Source organism: Neophocaena asiaeorientalis, unplaced genomic scaffold, assembly GCF_003031525.2.
Source record: "Neophocaena asiaeorientalis asiaeorientalis breed wild unplaced genomic scaffold, Neophocaena_asiaeorientalis_V1.1 scaffold133, whole genome shotgun sequence".
NCBI classification, from domain to species: Eukaryota; Metazoa; Chordata; class Mammalia; order Artiodactyla; family Phocoenidae; genus Neophocaena; species Neophocaena asiaeorientalis.
In genome coordinates, this window is record NW_020174429.1 from 1,996,235 (window position 1) to 2,015,159 (window position 18,925).

The 18,925-nt window shown below is 40.7% G+C and overlaps 1 protein-coding gene across 3 annotated transcripts in view; it reads right to left on the reverse strand.

Annotated features, from left to right (window-relative positions):
• The window catches only part of DYM (dymeclin), a 375,649-nt gene extending 360,721 nt beyond the window's left edge, over positions 1-14,928 (reverse strand). Inside the window, exon 1 of one of the 3 annotated variants that reach the window (XM_024756785.1) lies at positions 14,641-14,902. The gene's annotated coding sequence lies outside the window, so the exon portion shown is untranslated. Of the gene's footprint in view, positions 1-14,308; positions 14,596-14,640 lie in introns of those variants that run through there. The other 2 variants (XM_024756783.1, XM_024756784.1) reach the window with 2 other exon arrangements.
• Between the last annotated feature and the right edge of the window lie 3,997 nt (positions 14,929-18,925).

Consider the following 18,925-nt stretch of genomic DNA (forward strand, 5'->3'; position numbering starts at 1 on the left):
GAGGTACTCTTGCCAGAAAGTTCCATCTGCTCCCCACCCTCGCAGAAAGCAAAGTAGAAAACTGAGGCCCAATGGCACCTCTTCTGCATCTAATTCATGCCAAGGATTTCAAACACACACACACACACACACACACACACACACACACACACACCCCACTTTCACTCAATATACAATGTATTTGGAACTCCCAAGACCCTTACCAATGAAAACCACGATAAAATGGAACTTGAAAAACCCACTGTCCAATCACCCCACCTCCTAATAGTCCTAATGCTCTTCCCTCTCACTGTGCATCAGAAGACTTCCTGGCTTTCAGCTCTGCTTTCTCTCAATGTTTCAATAACTGAGGCTCTCTCCTGGTTTCACCAGTGCCTTCCACTATATTACTACTTATTACTTTCAAACCTCTCCTAGTCCCAACCTCTGACTGGAATGCCAGTACTATCGATATGCCTAAAACACGAATTTTTTTTTTAACTTAAGGGTAATATAATATATATAACATAATTATATATATTAATATATTATATTAATTATAATACGTAACATGCAAAAATTTATACATATATATCCCGTAATTTCGTGGATAACAATGTTCCTTACATAAATCTATACTAGAAATAAGCAGCGTGCTTTTAGCAGTACCTTTCAAAAGACCTATCTTTAAGGCAACGTAGTGAATAATTCAATCTTAATGTGTGTAAAACTGATTCCACCCTCCCTCCCAAAACCAGTCTTCCCTCTCACCTTCCTACCACTCACCTAAAGTTTCCATTATGTAAAAACTACCTTTAAATGTTATGGTTTTGTCGTATATATGACATATCTCCCAAGGTAGATTATTCCTCCTTATCCCTAAGTAACTTACAGCACACTGCTGAAGAGATATTACTCAAAAAAAAATACTTTGAAATAGCCAAGGTCCCATAGCTAATAAATATATGAAAAGATCTTCAGTATAAATGAGGAATAAAATATGCTAATTAAAACAGTGAGGTATCATTTTTACCAATCTGATTAGCAAAGGTTAAGAAAAACCTTAATAGCAGTTGTGAGAGTAATAAGGAGACAGGCATCCCCACCATTAGTGTGTAGGTATTTGGCAACACCTGTCAAAATGTTAAGTGTGCCAACAATTTTGGTTTTAGAAATTCATCTCACAGGTAAACTCATACAAGTTGACAAGTTCTATACATACAGATGTTAATCACTATTTGGAATAGCAAATACACAAAATAAGCTAAATGATCACCATCTGGAGATTAACTACTGTATGGAATAAGCATATAATGGAATACAACGTAGCCACTGAAAAGAATGAGGTAGATCTTATGTGTTAATATGTAAAGATATCCCAAATACTGCAAGTAAAAACAAACACAAAGACACAGAACAGCTCCTATAGTAAAATCCCATTAGCTTAAATAAACATGTAAATTCTTATATACGCCTAGATAATTTCTGGAAGGAAACATAAGCAATGATCCAAGACTGGTTACCTCTGAAGAATGGGAATGGAAATCTGGAGGGAAGAGACTTTTCACTTTGTGTCCTTCTGTACTGCTTGACTTTTTTTTAAACCAGAAACATGTTGTAACTTACAGTAAAAAAAAAAAAAAAATCTTAAATAAATGGATTGTTCTCTTTACCTGCTCTCCTTCAGGAAGGCTCTGAATGTGCTTCTGGCTCTATGTGAGTGACCCAGAATTAATATTTTGTCTTGACTTCTCAGTCAAAATCCAAGCATAAATCTCTACATACTGAACATATCAACTGATGTCGTACTATCATCATAAATTTTAAAATAGAATTTAACATTTGTCCCCCAAAACAAGCAACCCTTCCAAAAGTCACTACTCCTATCAATGTCATCAGCATTCTTGGCTCAAGTTACCTCACTCACATACCCAAGCATACATTCCACACATGCCTATTACACACTTACTGTAAATGTAGGTGTTATGATGGCTACCGAAAATGCAAAAATGAATAAAACCAGGTCCCTGCCATTAATGGACTCAAATCCTGGAGAGACAAACATGTCAATAAATTATTATAACACATTTGGTAAGTATTACAATGGAGTTATTACAAGCTTCCATGGAAATACACAGGAGCATCTGCGGCAGAAGAGGCACATATGCAACAGCACTATTAGCAGATTTATTTACATGGTCTAAAGGCTTTAAATTCACTGATTCATTTAGTCCCCCTTGACAACTCTGAGAGGTAGGCACAGTTTTCTCATTTTACAGATGAGGAGACTAAGGCACAGACAGGTTACGTAACTTACCAAATTCATGAGGTCCCAGAGATAATAAGTAGAAAAGCCAGGATTTGAACCCAGGCAATCTAATTCCAGAGTCCCTGGTCTTTACCAGCTTACTAGGGTGACTCCCCAATGACATCAACAAGTCCTGTGGGTTCTTCTACAATACCCACAATTCTACATATCAACTTTTAAACCCATCTCTTTATCTTCCCGCTGCTTCCATGCTGGACCAGGCTTCTACAATCTCACATGATTCAGTGCAACAGTATCCTGATTTCTTTGCTCCCAATCTCTCCACTTCGATTCACCCTGCACATTCCACTACTACATTAATCCTTAAAAAAAAAAAAGGAAATTCAGTCCAGCATCAAAATTAAGACCAAAGGTTCTGGGCTTCCTTGGTGGCACAGTGGTTAAGAATCCGCCTGCCAATGCAGGGGACACGGGTTTGAGCCCTGGTCCGGGAAGATCCCACATGCCGCGGAGCAACTAAGCCCGTGCGCCACAACTACTGAGCCTGCGCTCTAGAGCCCACGAGCCACAACTACTGAGCCTGCGTGCCACAACTACTGAAGCCCACGTGCCTAGAGCCCGAGCTCCACAACAAGAGAAGCCACCACAATGAGAAGACTGCGCACCGCAACGAAGAGTAGCCCCCGTTCACTGCAACTAGATAAAGCCCGCGTGCAGCAACAAAGCCCCAGTGCAGCCAAAAATAAATAAATGAAATAAATTTAAAACAAAAAAAGACCAAAGGTTCTAGTATGAGACAGACCCTGCTAAGTCTGTAGACTCAGCCTGAATCTCCATTTACCACTTATCAAACCCTACTGCATAATGAGAAAAACACTGCTACTTACAACTCATATTTTCTGAGGATGAAGCAAGATGACACATGCAAAGCACTCAGTAAAGGACCTGGCACAGGGCATGTTTAGCCAAATAAAAGGTCAAGTATAATCTATTTTTAATATTTGTGAAGTTACCACTTCCATCATTTTACTTAACCAGCTCAAAAATATTCAATGATTCTTCATTACATGAAAAGCCAAATATTGACATTCAAGACCCTCCACAGTCTGAAAGCTCGCTTTCCAACTTTATTTCCAACTGTCCTCCAAACCAGTAGTTCTCAAGCTTCAAGGTACATAAAAAAACACCTGTGGAGCATGTGGATAAAAATGCAAATGCTTACACCTCAAAGATTCAGAATGTCAGGCCAGAGCCCAGGCATCTGCATTTTCTAAAAAGCATCCTCAGCGATTTTGATACAAATTGTATGTGAGCCGCAATTTGCAAAAAAGTACCAGAACAAAGTAAGGCAAGCCACGTTCTCAACACCCAGCATGCTCTCCCCTTCCTCTGCTCCTGTTCACACCTGCCTCCCCCGCCACACACCTGTCCCACAGAACCTGAAACCCTACTCACTAAGCATAGTGTGAGCACTCTTTTTTCTCTACAGTCCTAGAGCACTCATTATCTTCACCATTCATTTATAATTTAACTACCCTTCAAATAACGCCTTGTTTTGCTGTCTGACTTATACTGCTATTTAAGGCTTCAGATCAATTATTCCAAGTCAATTTTACTATCATGAGTGAAAAGAACACTATGAACAAGAAATGATATGCTCAATATTTTGTATTTAATTTGTGAAATATCTGATATATACATAAAATAAATCTCCTTCCTCTTCTATATGTACTGATTCACTGTCTCCTGATTTAACGTATCTTAGCTGGAAAGTAAACATTAGTGGATCTGAAAATCCGTAATAACCAAATTCTGTCTTAACACCCTCAAAATATACAAATGACACCCTAGTGCACTTTGTCCTGACTTAAGTTGAGACTCCATAAATCACAAACTATATCCCAGAATCGCCTGTATGTATATATGTGTGTGTACACACACAAACATACACACACACACATTTGTACTCAACAAACTTTAGAGTGAAACCTCATCATTGAAACAGGAGTCCAGAGAAATAGTGGGCAGTGATCACTGGCCAAAGGACATGTTAAAACACCACAGGTGCCATTAGTCCAAGTAATGGAACATTCTCTAAAAGGTTACTATGTTCCGAGTGCTATATTAAGTACAGTTGGGTATTCCACGGCAGTGAAATGAAAGCAATGAAAATAAAAAGATGTAAGCCCACAAGTATAAGATCAAAGGAGGTGTGAAAGATGGAAAGGTGACAGAGTGCTAGTAACTGAACTGGCGGAGCTGAGGATGCCCCCAACATACCTGCCTGCCAAAGGAGACCCTAACTTCCAAGCCAATCCATCCCATGGAACCCTGGGAAGGTGAAAGAACTGGAGAAAAGCACCATGAACGACTGGGCAAGGCAGGGGGCTCAAGTCTGTGAGTCTTTCCCCCCGAGTAGGAAACCATGTACGTGCACTCTGAAGAAATCTGAATGAAGAGACTCTGGACTCTGAAGCCAAGGTTGCAGAGAGTAATGAGGCAGAGGATAAAAACAGGGGAACGAAGTTGAAGTCGGCCTGCTGCACAGATACACAGTGGGTTTCCCAGCCTCCAAAGCAGGAGACTGGAGGGTTCTTCCCAAGAGAAAATGAAGGGGGAACCATGGAAAAGATACAGACATTTGGGATTCTCCCCATTTAAAAAGCTGGCTTGCCATCTACAGCAATGCTCACCACTCAGCAAAATCCACTCACATGCAGAGCTTTCACTCAATACTGGGACTCTCAGTCTGAAATTAAGAGTGGTCCACCAAAAATGATTAGACTTGCGAGGAAAGCCTCCGATGTGAAATAAAGAAACCAAAGAAATTAATCAGAAAACAGATGGTTCTAAGAAAAAAATGTTAACTAATATCCTCAGGGAGATAATAAAACTAACAATAACAACTGCAAACATTTATACAGCCTACTATGTCCCTGGGTCCTATTCAAAGTGCTTGACACATATTGAGTCTTTTAATCCGCACCGGGTTAGCAATTATGACCCGAGGGCTAAATCCAGCCTGCTGCATGAAGAATGATTTTTACATTTTTAAGTGGTCAAGAAAAATCAGTATTTTGTGACACATGGAAATCCTATGAAATTAAAACTTCAGTGTCTACAAGTGAAGTTTTATTAGAACACAGCCATGGTCATTTGTTTACACACTAAAGCCACTTTCGTGATACAACAGCAGAGCTGAGTAGTTACTACAGAGACTATATGTGGTGCATTCATCCCCTTATACTGCTGCTCAGTGCACTGCAAATCTCAGGGACACATGTGACAATGACAGCATTTCAAGTGTCAGGCATATTGCCATACTTTGCATTTTTAATTACCAGTAAATATCTCTCATATCAAAGCAAGAACAAAGGGCAATTTCCCTGGTGGTCTAGTGGTTAGGACTCTGTGCTTCCACTGCTGGGGCCTGGGTTCAATCCCTGGTCGGGGAACTAAGATCCCACAAGCCCCAAGGCGTGGCCAAAAAAAAAAAAGAACGAAGTAGACTGTGATGTCACACTTCTAAGTCACAGTGGAGTGTAGATTTTTTTATCTAATTAGATATCGAAGTATTATGTTTATCATGTAATATCATCGTAGCTATGTCAGAAGAATACAAGATAGGTAGACATTACCAACTAAGGTAATAACACGACATGCCCTACCACACAGCACTCACTTCCAACTCATCAGAGCAACAATCAAGAAAATTAGAAAATTTAAAACAAGGCATTTCATCACAAGCAAAACGTCTTCCCAAAAATAAAAAATGAAAATGAGGCTACAACCAGAGTAAGATTCTGAATGGCTCATTTGTTAACCAAGCAAGGAAAGTCATTTACCAATCATGATTTAAATTGTGTTTGATTACAGCAGACAAAGAAATGTGTCCAGAGAAAATAAAACATCTTTAAGACTTGTCTCTCAGTGAAAATAATTGCTCCAAGAACAGCCTGTAAGGAACAATTACAGCCATGAATGTTTTCCAAATTGGTTGAGAAAATACTAATTCAGTACAACCTGAAGTGGCATCTGCTAAGATGAATAATGACAGATGGCGGTAAACGTGTGGAGCAGAAAAAAGCTTAGCTGGACAAGTTTACAAATCTTATGAAAATGCAAGGTGTTTACAAAATTTTATTTTACTTTGCAAAATATACTTTTTTTACAAAAATATGTTACTTGTGTTAACATGTGGATTTATTATTTCTATTTTTAAGTAAATTACATAAATATTTCTTAAATGCAAGGTGCTTATAGCCTACAGTGTTCATTATGCTATCTATCAGCAGGTACTCTGCATAAAAATATTCGAATCTATGATGTGTTATTGAACCAGCAGTGTCAACAGCCAACTTCATCCACTCTCAGGAACTTAACTATCAGTTCCATAAAATTTTTCTCAGAAATAAAAACTGAATATCCTGATATGTTCTACCACACAACAATACAATGGCTCAGCAATGGTATAGTTTTATTTAAATTTTTCAAGCTCAGGGTTGAGACTGAAATTGTTCTGAACAAGAAGAACCCCCTCAACCACTGTTACTGGACACCGAATGGCTTTGGAAATTAGTTTTTGCTGCACATTTGATAATATTTCTCAATGAATTCAACCTAAAATTAGAAGGCCAACAGCACTTAAAAATCTGTAAAACCTATACTGAGGTAAAGTCATTTCAAGGACAACTGACATTGTTTGAATCACAGGTAATGTCAAGCTGCTTTATACACTTTTTTTTTTTTGCGGTACACGGGCCTCTCACTGTTGTGGCCTCTCCTGCTGCAGAGCACAGGCTCCGGACGCGCGGGCTCAGCGGCCATGGCTCACGGGCCTAGCCGCACCGTGGCATGTGGGATCTTCCCGGACCGGGGCACGAACCCATGTCCCCTGCATTGGCAGGCAGACTCTCAACCACTGCACCACCAGAGAAGCCCCTTTATACACTTTTGATGCTGTCAAAAATCAAAATAAGACTCGAGACCTCTACTCCCACACAAGTATGCAGTAGATATATTTTCCAAAGTCAAACTACAGTTCCAACAGCATTTTTCAGACCTCAGTACAAGTACAAAAGTACTTTCCACATTTCAAAACCCATTTAACTGTGCAACGAGGAGTTCCACGTAGTCCTCAATTGGAAGTGATTAGTTGGTAATGCAATGATTTGCTAAAGGGTAAATATGAGAAATGAATCTAACATAATTCTATAGATGTCTTCCAAGCAATAAATACGCTCATTAAAACCACTGGGAGAATTTCCTGGTGGTCCAGTGGTTAAGACTCGGGCTTTCACTGCCGTGGACCCGGGTTCAATACCTGGTCAGGGAACTAAGATCCCACAAACCGTGCAGTTCAGCCAAAAAAATAAAAAAAAAACCATATGTTCATAGATTGATATCAGTATTTGGCAATACTTATCTATGTAAAAAGATATATTCAAAGGTGAAATACATTAAATCTCATTACAAATCAGCATTAAACAGGAACATTTATGATCAATTTTGATGATAGGAAACAGTAACTTTAAACTCCAATTAAGTAAAATGCTATCCCTTCTCCCCCAAGAGACTTCATTCTTCTCATCAGAAAACCTTTATTACCAAAAAAAGAGTTCTCAACCATTATTAGTATTGTATTTTTAATTTCATCGATTAAAAAACTTGAGGAAATTTTTTCTCCCTTGTTTTGCAAGTACCTACAAAATATTCTTCATTTTGCCTCTGGGCCCACAAAGCCTAATTCTTATGATCTGGCCCTTTACACAAAATGTCTGCCAACCCTTGGCCTAGAAGAATAAACTGAGACAAAGAAAGGTTAAGCGACTTGCCCAAGACCAAGACTACAGAGTTAGAAAGTGACAGACCAGGTTTCAGGCTAAGGCAGTCTGGGTGCAGAAACCATGCTCTTAACCACTATACCACATTGTTCCCATGAACCAAGAACAAGATGTCAAGGAAATAATCAAAGAACAAGAAAAGAGGGCTTCCCCGGTGGTGCAGTGGTTGAGAGTCCGCCTGCCGATGCAGGGGACACGGGTTCGTGCCCCGGTCCGGCTGGGCCTGTGAGCCATGGCTGCTGAGCCTGCGCGTCCGGAGCCTGTGCTCCGCAACGGGAGAGACCACAACAGTGAGAGGCCCGCGTACCGCAAAAAAAAAAGAAAAAGAACAAGGAAAGATACTTGAAACTACTAAAAACTGATTTAAAAATTCAATAGGCAGTCTTGTGTGATAATATAGAAGCTGTGTAATTACTTGAAAGATGAGTGGATGTGAAATAAAAGCCATTTTGTGTACTGTTAAAAAAAAAATTCATTTAGAAGGTCTTAATAGATTAGTAACAGGAGTTCCAAACAGAAAGCATGAACAAAACAGAGGAGCATTAAGTTAAGACACTGTCAAGTCGGGAACTGTGAAGGTGTGAGACTGTACTTTACCTTCATTAACAAAGACAATGAAGCCTCTGGGAGAGGATGAAAAACAATTCACTGTCACGGCAACAGCAGTAGCCAGAGTAACATCTTGCATCGGCTTCCTGGGTCCCAATCCCCACAGGTCTTCCAAAGTATTTGGTAAAAATCAGTAATATGTTCACAGAAAAATAAAGCAAATAGGGAGGGGGGCGGGGAAGCAAGGTAAACTCAGCTCAGCACTGACATTTATGCAGTCAGGATAATGTAAACACTGAATTAATCAAGAATTCTTAAGTATCTATACTACAAGGGCTGGAAGAGGGGGAGAATGAGGAAGAGGCTCATCTACCACAACAGGCATCAACAGGTATTACCTAAAATTGATAAATCACAAAATAGCCATTTAGACATATTACTTATAAACACAGTTAAAAGCAGTTATCTCTGGGAACCAGACTAAAAAGGACAGGTAAGGCAGGGTACTGCTGATCTTCTATAACATTATTATAAATTATTATCTTTTCTAACAATTTGCAAGTATTACTTTAAGTAGAAATATTAACTTTTAAATACATTGGAGAGAATGTGCTTTACTATTTCACAATCATTGATTCATACAACTCAATGTGCAAATATCAAAGAATAGTACAGGGCTGAAAAAACAAACTAGCAATACCCAAGCTCCGTCACACTGGTTATGTAAGCACAACGACTCCGTCAATATTTCCTGAGTGCCCACTATGTGGCCAGCACAATACCAAGAGCCGGGGTTAAAACTGTGAAGGATAGAATTTATTTACAGTTGAGTAAGAGACACAAATAAAGCAACATGAAATTATAATATGGCAACTATTCAAGACTCAGTGAAAGCTTCCCAGAGGTCATGCCATAAAAGCTAAGACCTAGGACTTCCCTGGTGGTGCAGTGGGTAAGACTCTGTGCTCCCAATGCAGGGGGCCCGGGTTCGATCCCTGGTCAGGGAACTAGATCCCACATGCATGCTGCAACCAAGAGTTCACATGCCACAACTAAGGAGCCTGCGTGCTGCAACTAAGGAGCCTGCGTACTGCAACTAAGGAGCCAGCGAGCTGCAACTAAGGAGGCCGCCTGCTGCAACTAAGACCCGGCACAACCAAATAAATAAATATTTTAAAAAAAGCTAAGACCTGAAGGACTGGCCTGGTTGGGTGTGGAGTTAAGAAACTTTTCAAAGTAAGAGAAAAGCATGTGTGTAGGCCTAGGATTAGGAAAAACAGGCAGGGTCCATTCAAGGAACTGAAAAAAGCTCAACATGGCTAGAGTAGGGAGGGAAGCAAAAAAAGCCAGAAAGCAAGCTGATGCCTGATGGGGAGACTTACTAAAGGGCATGTCTTCTACTTTGCCCACTGTAACTATAAAATTGCATACATCCCTCAGCCTTCTAGACCAGTGAACTCTTCCCCAATACACTGATGATTTCAAAATACCTAAGTCTAGTCCAGAACTATCCTATGGGTGCCAGACCATTTATCTGACTACATGCCATACATTACTATCTGGACCCAGAAATCAAGGGCCATATCCTAGAGATGACAGAGTAAGAAGGTGGAAAAGAGGCTGGGTCCCTGATGACAGCAGAGCCACCATACCAGCCCTGAATTGTCTACCTCTGGACTTCTCTTACATGAGAAACAAACTAACAACATGTTCAAGCTAGCAACGGTATGTTGCTCAAAGACAAACCTAATCTTAACTGACACAGGAGGCTTTGAAAGTATTGTAAGGTGGAGGGTTTGCAAAAGGTATTTTGAAGGAATAATTGTCAAGATTCAGTGATTGACTTCAGGACTTCCCTGGTGGTCCAGTGGTTAAGACTCCATGCTCCCAATGCAAGGCGCCTGGGTTCGATCCCTCGTCAGGGAACTAGATCCCACATGCATGCCGCAACTAAGAGCCTGCATGCCGCAACTAAAGATCCCACATGCCACAACAAAGATCCCAAGTGCCACAACTAAGACCTGGCACAGTCAAATAAATAAATAAATAAATATTAAAAAAAAAAGATTCAGTGATTGACTCAATCTAAAAAAGAAAACTTATTATCTGTCATTTGACATACAAAAAAACTGTTGTTAATTCTTCCAATATTCTTATTGGAGAGTTACAGCCACTTTTGGTTTCTGCATTTTTTAATTGAGATATAATTCACATGTAACATATTAATTTCAGGTGTACAACACAATGATTCAATATATGTATATACTGTATTGCAAAATGATTGCCACAATCAGTCTAGTTAACATCCAGCGCCACACACAGTTATTTTTTTTTCTTGTGACGGGAACATTTAAGATCTACTCTTAGCAACTTTCAAACATATAATACAGTATTATTAACTACAGTCACCACGTGGCACATTACATTCCAGGACTTATTTATTTTATAACTGGAAGTTTGCACCTTTTGACCACCTTCACCCATTTCACCCACCCCCGACCCCTCACCTGGTGTCTGCATTTTTAAAGAATGTAACAAAAACTAGAGAAGACATCAAAAAGTACTGACCAAACTTTCTTAATAAAAAAAAAAAAAAAAAAAACAGCTTTCAGTAAATAAGAGCTATCTGTAAAGTTGTTTTCAGCCCTATTAGATTGCTTTGTCTACAAATAGACAAACATGAGTATAATTTAAAACTGCAAGCAGTTTTTAAGAAGTTCAAAGCATTAAGCTCAACTAAGAACCTTAGTAGGGAAAATAAGCTTAAAAATAGGCACAGATATATAACAATTCCCATTATGTTTACTGGAAGCCGTAAGCTAAAACACACCACCATCAGAGAGACCAGACCTTCACGCTCCAAGGCAGTCAAGACCTTGAGAGCTAAGCTGGAAAGTGGAACCCCCTCAGGAAGCAGGATACCAACTACAGGACTTCCTGAAATCCACCTCTAAGATTCAGAGTCTTCTCCCCCATCCTGGGAGAGGAAGAGCAGTAACAGCCATCTTGCCCCTCTGCTTTGCAGGCCCACAGCACTCGCCCTCGCCCAGCTGAGTCACATACGGAAAATTCTAGATGGGAATTCAAGCCCAACTCTCACAGTAGCTCATTCTTCCTGAAAATTTTTTCTCCCTTTGAGTCTTCCTGTTGAACTGGAGGTGCCTCCATCACCCACTGGGACACAGAGCCCCTGCCCTCTCACTCTGGGCATGGGAACCGTCATTGCCAGAGTGTCCTGTGACTTCAAGTAGCAGTTGAGCATTATATACACTCTGATTACAAGTAAACAATACTTAAAAAACATGAATATGAAATAAAAGACCGAAACAAAATACAGAAAAACTTTACACGTTATTACATTGTTTTTATATTTAATCACTTTTAAAGGTCTCATTTTACCAAAGCCTATACTACAAATGTCACAGGTATTTCCCACATATTTGTTTACAGTCACTAAAAGGAACATGGAACAGTCCTCTCCAGCACTAACTATTCCCATTACTACAAAGTGAAAGAGGACACACTGCATTTGCAGCAGCAAACAAAATCACTGATTTTCTTAAGTCTCAACAAAATATCCCAAAACATACTGTGATAGGCAGAATAACAATTCCCAAAGATGTCCACATCCTAATCTATGGAACCTGTGATTCGGTTATTTTACATAGCAAAAGGGACTTTGCAGATGTAATTAAGTTAAGGACCTTAAATTGAGGGAAATTACCCTGAATTACCCAGGTGTGCCTGATCTAATCACATGGGTCCTTAAAAGTGGAGAACCTTTCCCAGCTGTGGTCAGATGGACTACAGAACAGCCAGAGAGATGCAATGCTGCTGGTTTTGAAGACGGAGGAAGGGGGTCACAAGCCAAGGAATGTGGCGGCCCCTAAAAGCTGGAAGAGGCAAGGAAACAGATTCTCCCCTGGAAACTTCCCAAAAGGAACACAGGCTTGACACACTGATTTTAGCCCAGTGAGACCCATTTCGGACTTCTAAAATACAGAACTTTTAAAGAATAAGTTTGTATTGTTTTAAGCCATTGAATTTGTGGTGATTTGTTGCAGTAGTCATAGAAAACTAATACACACACATTAAAAAACGTCTAACAATATGTGAAATCATCTGGAGAGAAACATAATCAAATTGCCCAAATACTTAGAGCAGTATGAGATATAAGTTATTTGTGCATTTTGTGGTATATTTCACTTCTATTTTTCTCCTGCCCTCACAAAACTCCATCCATTAAAGAGCTAGCCAAAGTGACAATTCTTCAAGCATTCTGCAGAAGGATGAACCATATTAACCAAGAAAATGGAACAGTCAGGACAACAGGATTAACTGGAAAAATCAGGAAACAAACTGTATTTTTCAGGAAGTCAAACATCAAAATGTTTGCACTGCTTCTTCAGTATCAAATGGATACCACATTTTAAAAAATAAGTCCTTCTAGATATAAAGAGCTTATTATTAATTTTTTAGGTGTGACAATCATATTGTGGGTATATTAAAAAGAGAGTGACTCAATCTTCCAGAGACATATACTCAAATATTTACAAATGAAATGGAGTTGGGAATAGGAATTCAGGGCCATAGATGAAACTAAATTAGCCTGAGTTATTGATTGTTAGAGCTGGGTAATGGGTACGTGGGGGTATATTACATTATCCCGGGTTGAGCTTTTCCAAATTTAAAAGTTACAAAAACAAAGTCCTCGACCTACTTATAATAATATAGATTTCTTAATATGTTTAATAGTTGAAACTCCTTCCTGTAACATTGACCCATCTCAATTTTCTGCCACTTAATCCACGTGCATCAATTCTTTCATTCCCACTCATTCTGCCCTGTTTACTAACCTAATGAGCTTCAGGAAGTCACCTAACAGCTAAAAGGTTGATTCTTCATCTGCAGAATGGGAATAGTTATACTTGCCCAGTCTGTCTCTGAGTTGCAGAGAAAATTATCTAAGATAAACAATACAAAGCAGGATAACCATTCAAGAAATCTACATTATTCATAACTTCCATGCTCAGCAGCAACCATTCACCTATTACTATAGATCCCCTTCCCTTCCACCTCCAGTTCCTCTCTCGAGCCCTCAATTCATCATCCCAAAGCCAGGGTCCATCTGAAAGGGTGCACTCCTCTCCACCGCCTCCACACACACACCGGTGTTTTCATATCTTTCAGCACCTTCTCTCTACACATCTCTCCCTCCAGCTTTCAAGGATCCTGCTCAATCTGCCCCCCTAGCGAGTCTATCCTGTGTACCCCTTTGCTGGCCCTATTACAATCATCCCATCCCTTCTATTTCAGTACTTTCATCCTATCAGCTTTATTAACTCACTACTGTTCACAAACACCCGATCTAACTTCCCACCCTCTCGCCTTTCAGTTAAAACACAATCGCTAGTTGCCAGGGAGTGGAGAATAAGGAGTGACTTCTAATGGGTATAGTTTTCTTTTTTGGGTGATAAAGATGTTCTTAAATCAGACAGTTGCACAACCCTGTGAAAATGTTTTTAAAAAACACTGAGTTTAAAAAAAACAACAAAAAAACCACCGCGTTATACTTTAATTGTACTTTTAAAGGGTGAATTTTGTGGTATGTCAATTACATCTCAATAAAAATTTGTATGTCAAAAAAACAATCAATATTATTGCTCACCTTGCCCATCACACGCCCACTTGTCACATCAACCCCATCTTCCGAAGCAACGACTTGCTCTTTGGTATCCCCCACGCCACGACCAACTCCCAACACCAGACTCGGACTGAGGCCCTTCTCACTCTCTTGATTAGCACACCCCCTCACTTCCCGGCTCTAAGTGCCACTGAATCCTGGAAGTGGGGGGCAGCTCTCGTGGCCCCGTCCCCCGCTGGCAGAAGGGACCCTTCTGCCCGGGGGAGGGGAGGGTGTCCCCAAACACGCTCTGACAAGGGGCGGGGGCCCCGCCCGGCTCCCAGGGCCGCGCTGCCAGGGGCGGCGCCACAGCCCACCTGTCTCAGCCGGCGGGGAGATCCGCTTCCAGCTCACGGACGGACGAACGGGTGGCAGAGGGGACAGAACAAGCCGCGGTCGCCGCCGCAGCCGGGTTGGCGCACACCGGCTCAGGCCTCCATGTTTCCACGTCTCTGAGGCTCCGGCTCCGGCTCCGGCTCCGACTCCGGCTCGGCTCCCGCCCGGACAGGATCAGTGCGGAGGCCCAGGGGCGGGGAGAGAAGAGGGAAGCTACGGAGAACGCCCAGGGTACCGAAAGCCCCGGCGCGCTCTAGCCGGCGGTCACGTGGCGCGCGGCGCGCGGACTTCTGGGAAATGAAGTGCTTCCGGCGTTCAGCGTTTCTCCGCTCGCCTGCGCTTCCAGGGCAACCGCAAAGACGCGTGGCAAAACTGAGAAGCTGCTAAACCTTCTTACCTACGTGCTGCAGTCCTGGCTCACCCTACAGCACTTGTTCTGGTAACTTAACTTCATTAAGGCTCCTGTTCATTCCAGCACAATAATCACCCCAAAGTCAGGCAGTTCCTTGTAGGACTCTAAAGAATTGGGAAATAGGAAAATAAAGTTTGATGGAGGCAGAATAGCAGATCTAGAATTGCCTGCAATACTGTCAGAAAGGACAGGTCCAACAGGAAAGAGTGTCAATGTGGTGCAGTGGCAAAAGTATGGAATTTAAAGTCAAATGAGCTGAGGTTACCAGATTGACGTCCTTGGGTCCTTATTTCACCTCTCCAGCCAGTTTCATCCTCTAAAATACATATACGGGATCATGATGATACTAACCATACAGGACTACTAACGACGTCAGTAATAATAACTCACATTATGGGTTGTTTTCTATGTGCTATTCACTGTTACTTTATTTCTTCAAATAACGCTATGAGATAGATATCACTGTTATTTCCTTAATATGAACAGTATGTGCCAATACACTCTGAAAAGTACCAAAGAGGTCTTACATATACTTTTCCAACTTTTATTGCCAACAAGTTCCCTGAACTTGCAGAATAATTACAGGAAAATATACAAAAACACAAGATACCTGAGAAGCCTAGCTAAAAATGAGGTGATAAAAATGTTCTGAAATTAGATAGTTTATGGCTATGCAGCCATTGTAAACAATGCTATGAATATGTGTTCATGATATATTGAGAGGAAATGGTATGTACAGTATTACCCATTTTCAAAAATAAATTATATTTATAATACTTATGTATATATGGCCCAAGGGGAAAAAGGCTAAAGGAATATTAGCAATTATTATCTTTGGGAAATGAGGTCATGCATGTTTTAAAATAAATTTATTTATTTATATTTGGCTGCATTGGGTCTCCGTTGCTGCACACAGGCTTCCTCTAGCTGTGGTGAGCGGAGCCACTCTTCGTTGCAATGCGCAGGCTTCTCATTTTGGTGGCTTCTCTTGTTGCGGAGCACAGGCTCCAGGCACACGGGCTTCAGTAGTTGCAGCACGCGGGCTCAGTAGTTGTGGCTCGCGGGCTCTAGAGCGCAGGCTCAGTAGCTGTGGCACACAGGCTTAGTTGCTCTGTGGCATGTGAGATCTTCCTGGACCAGGGCTCGAACCCTTGTCCCCTGCACTGGCAGGTGGATTCTTAACCACTGTGCCACTAGGGAAGTCCCCATGCATGATTAAAAATAGTTTTTTCCTACATGTTTTCTAATTTTTCTGCAATAAATATGAATTACATGTATAATTTTATTTTTAAATTACTATAGCGAAAAGAGAGTCAGGCACCAAATCCACCTCAAAGTACTTTTTAATTTTGCCTATACAAAAATCACACAGTCTTCCTACCCCAAAGTGACCTAGCAAAAACTGTGAGCATCTCTTCAGAACTTTCTTGATAGACCAAGAAGCAACTTATTCTACCTTGAGGCAATCCTATTTGTGAAATTTAATATTCCCTACCTTTTGTATTTTTTGCATGGCTTTAAATAAAAAGTTTCACTAGAAACCAGTGTTCCTAGGCAAATATCATAATGTTGCTAAGAAAACATCATAAATCAGAAAATAATAATAGAAATGGTTTTAACAATATGTAATGCATTAGTTGAAGTAGCAGTCCTTTGAAAACTACTTATTGTACATGTAATGTGAAAAGTATTACCCTTGGTCTGCAACTTTCAATACTGCCTGTACAAGTATCATGACAACTTTGACTTGACTACTTCAGTGTCTGGTTATTGCAGAAACACTAACAAGAAGGCCATAAACACCCTCCCACTAAATGCAATGGGGTATCTTGGATTGGATCCTGGAACCACAAAAGGCAATAGTGGGAAAACTGATGAAAGCCAGATAAAGTCTGGACTTTAGTTAAGGATATTGTACCAATGTTAATTTCCTAGTTTTGACAATTGTGTATGGTTATATAAGATTAACATTTAAGGAAACTAGGAGGAGGATATTCGGGAACTGTCTGTACCTTGCAACTCTTCTGTAAATTTAAAATTATTCCCTCTGGCAGGCCGAATAATGGCCACCCTGAAGATGTCCACATCCTAATCCCCCAAGACCTATGAATATATTAGTTTACATGGCAAAGGGGAATTAAGGTTGCAGATGGCATTAAGGTCACTAATCAGATGACCTTAAAATGGGGAGATTATCCCCAATTATCTGGGTGGGCCCGATGTAATCACAAAAGTAAAAAGTGAGAGGGAGGCAGAAAACATCAGTCATAAATATGGCTCTAGCAGAAGATCAAGTGATTCAATGTGAGAACCAGGCATTACTGGCTTTGGAAACAGATTATCTGCAAGAGCCTTCAGAAGGGAACAGTCTTGCTGATACCCTCATTTTAGCTCAGTGAGACTGAGTCAGACTCTCACCCACAGGGCTATAAGACAATAAATTTGTGTTGTTTTAAGCCACTAAATATGTGGTAATTTTTTGTAGTAGTAATGGAAAATGAATACATTCAAAAATTTAAAAGTGTAGGGACCTCCCTCGTGGCTCAGTGGTTAAGAATCTGTCTGCCAATGCAGGGGATACGGGTTCGAGCCCTGGTCCAGGAAGATCCCACATGCCGCAGAGCAACTAAGCCCATGCGCCACAACTACTGAGCCTGTGCTCTAGAGCCCACGAGCTATAACTACTGAGCCCACACTCCGCAACTACTGAAGCACGCGCACTCTAGGGCCTGCGTGCCACAACGACTGACCCTGCGTGCTGCAACTACTGAAACCCGCGTGCGTAGAGCCTGTGCTCCACAGTAAGAGAAGCCACCGCAATGAGAAGCCTGCGCACCGCAATGAAGAGTAGCCCCCGCTCACAACTAGAGAAAGCCCATGCGCAGCAACGAAGACCCAACGCAGCCAAAAAAACAAAAAAAAAGGTATAATTAAAAACAAAACTTCCAAATGGCTACCTGTCTTGCCAACACATTCCCAATCTGGGACTGTACAAATATCCATGCTACTTAGAAAGAAACTGTAAACCAGAAAATGCACAAAAAATTATACTTCACTTCCCAGCTCATTTTGGTTAGACTATTATAAAAACCAGCTGTATCTGGAAACATGTTGAGTTCCATAGGAAAGTCATTCAAGCAATGAAGTGTCAAGTGAGTCATTGGAAACAGTCTGGTATCTGAAATTGCAGTCCTGCGTAACCTCATCCTCCTCACTACTCAGTGACTTTCCAGCAAGGTACTTAAAACAAGGACTGCTGCTTCTGATTTAGGATGTCCATTTTGTTCATTCATTCACTTATTCCGCTAATATTTACTTAGCAATTTTGTGTGCACTGTGCTTCAGGGCTGAGCCTGACCTCAAGAAGCTGAAGGTCTAGAAGAGGAAACAGGCATTATACAATTAAAAACTGGGTTAAATTGCCATGAAGAACAAGAACAGTCAGCACAACCTGGTATCCAGCCCCAAGGAAACAGCTTTTCAAGAAATAAATGGTGAAAAATTAACCATTTTCTGGATGAGCAGGGCCAGTATTTTCAACATCTTAATAATAAAATTTATACCTGCAAAATTGAAATTTCCTTTAGGGTTAAAACCAAGAAACAAATAGAACTGAACTAAATCAACAAAAAGTTATTCCAGAGGTGCTAAATGCCACCATGGCCCCTCAGTAATAAATGGTTCCCAATGCGATCAAATGGCCTTGGCTATGGAATAATGGAAATTTTACTAGGTTTACCCAGAGAATGAAATACACTGCAAGTCTCTGAATGAGATTATTGTTTCTGATTTTCTCTGAGGTTCTAAACATAATTCCCTCCCTCCATCTCCATAAATCAGACCATGTCCCCCAT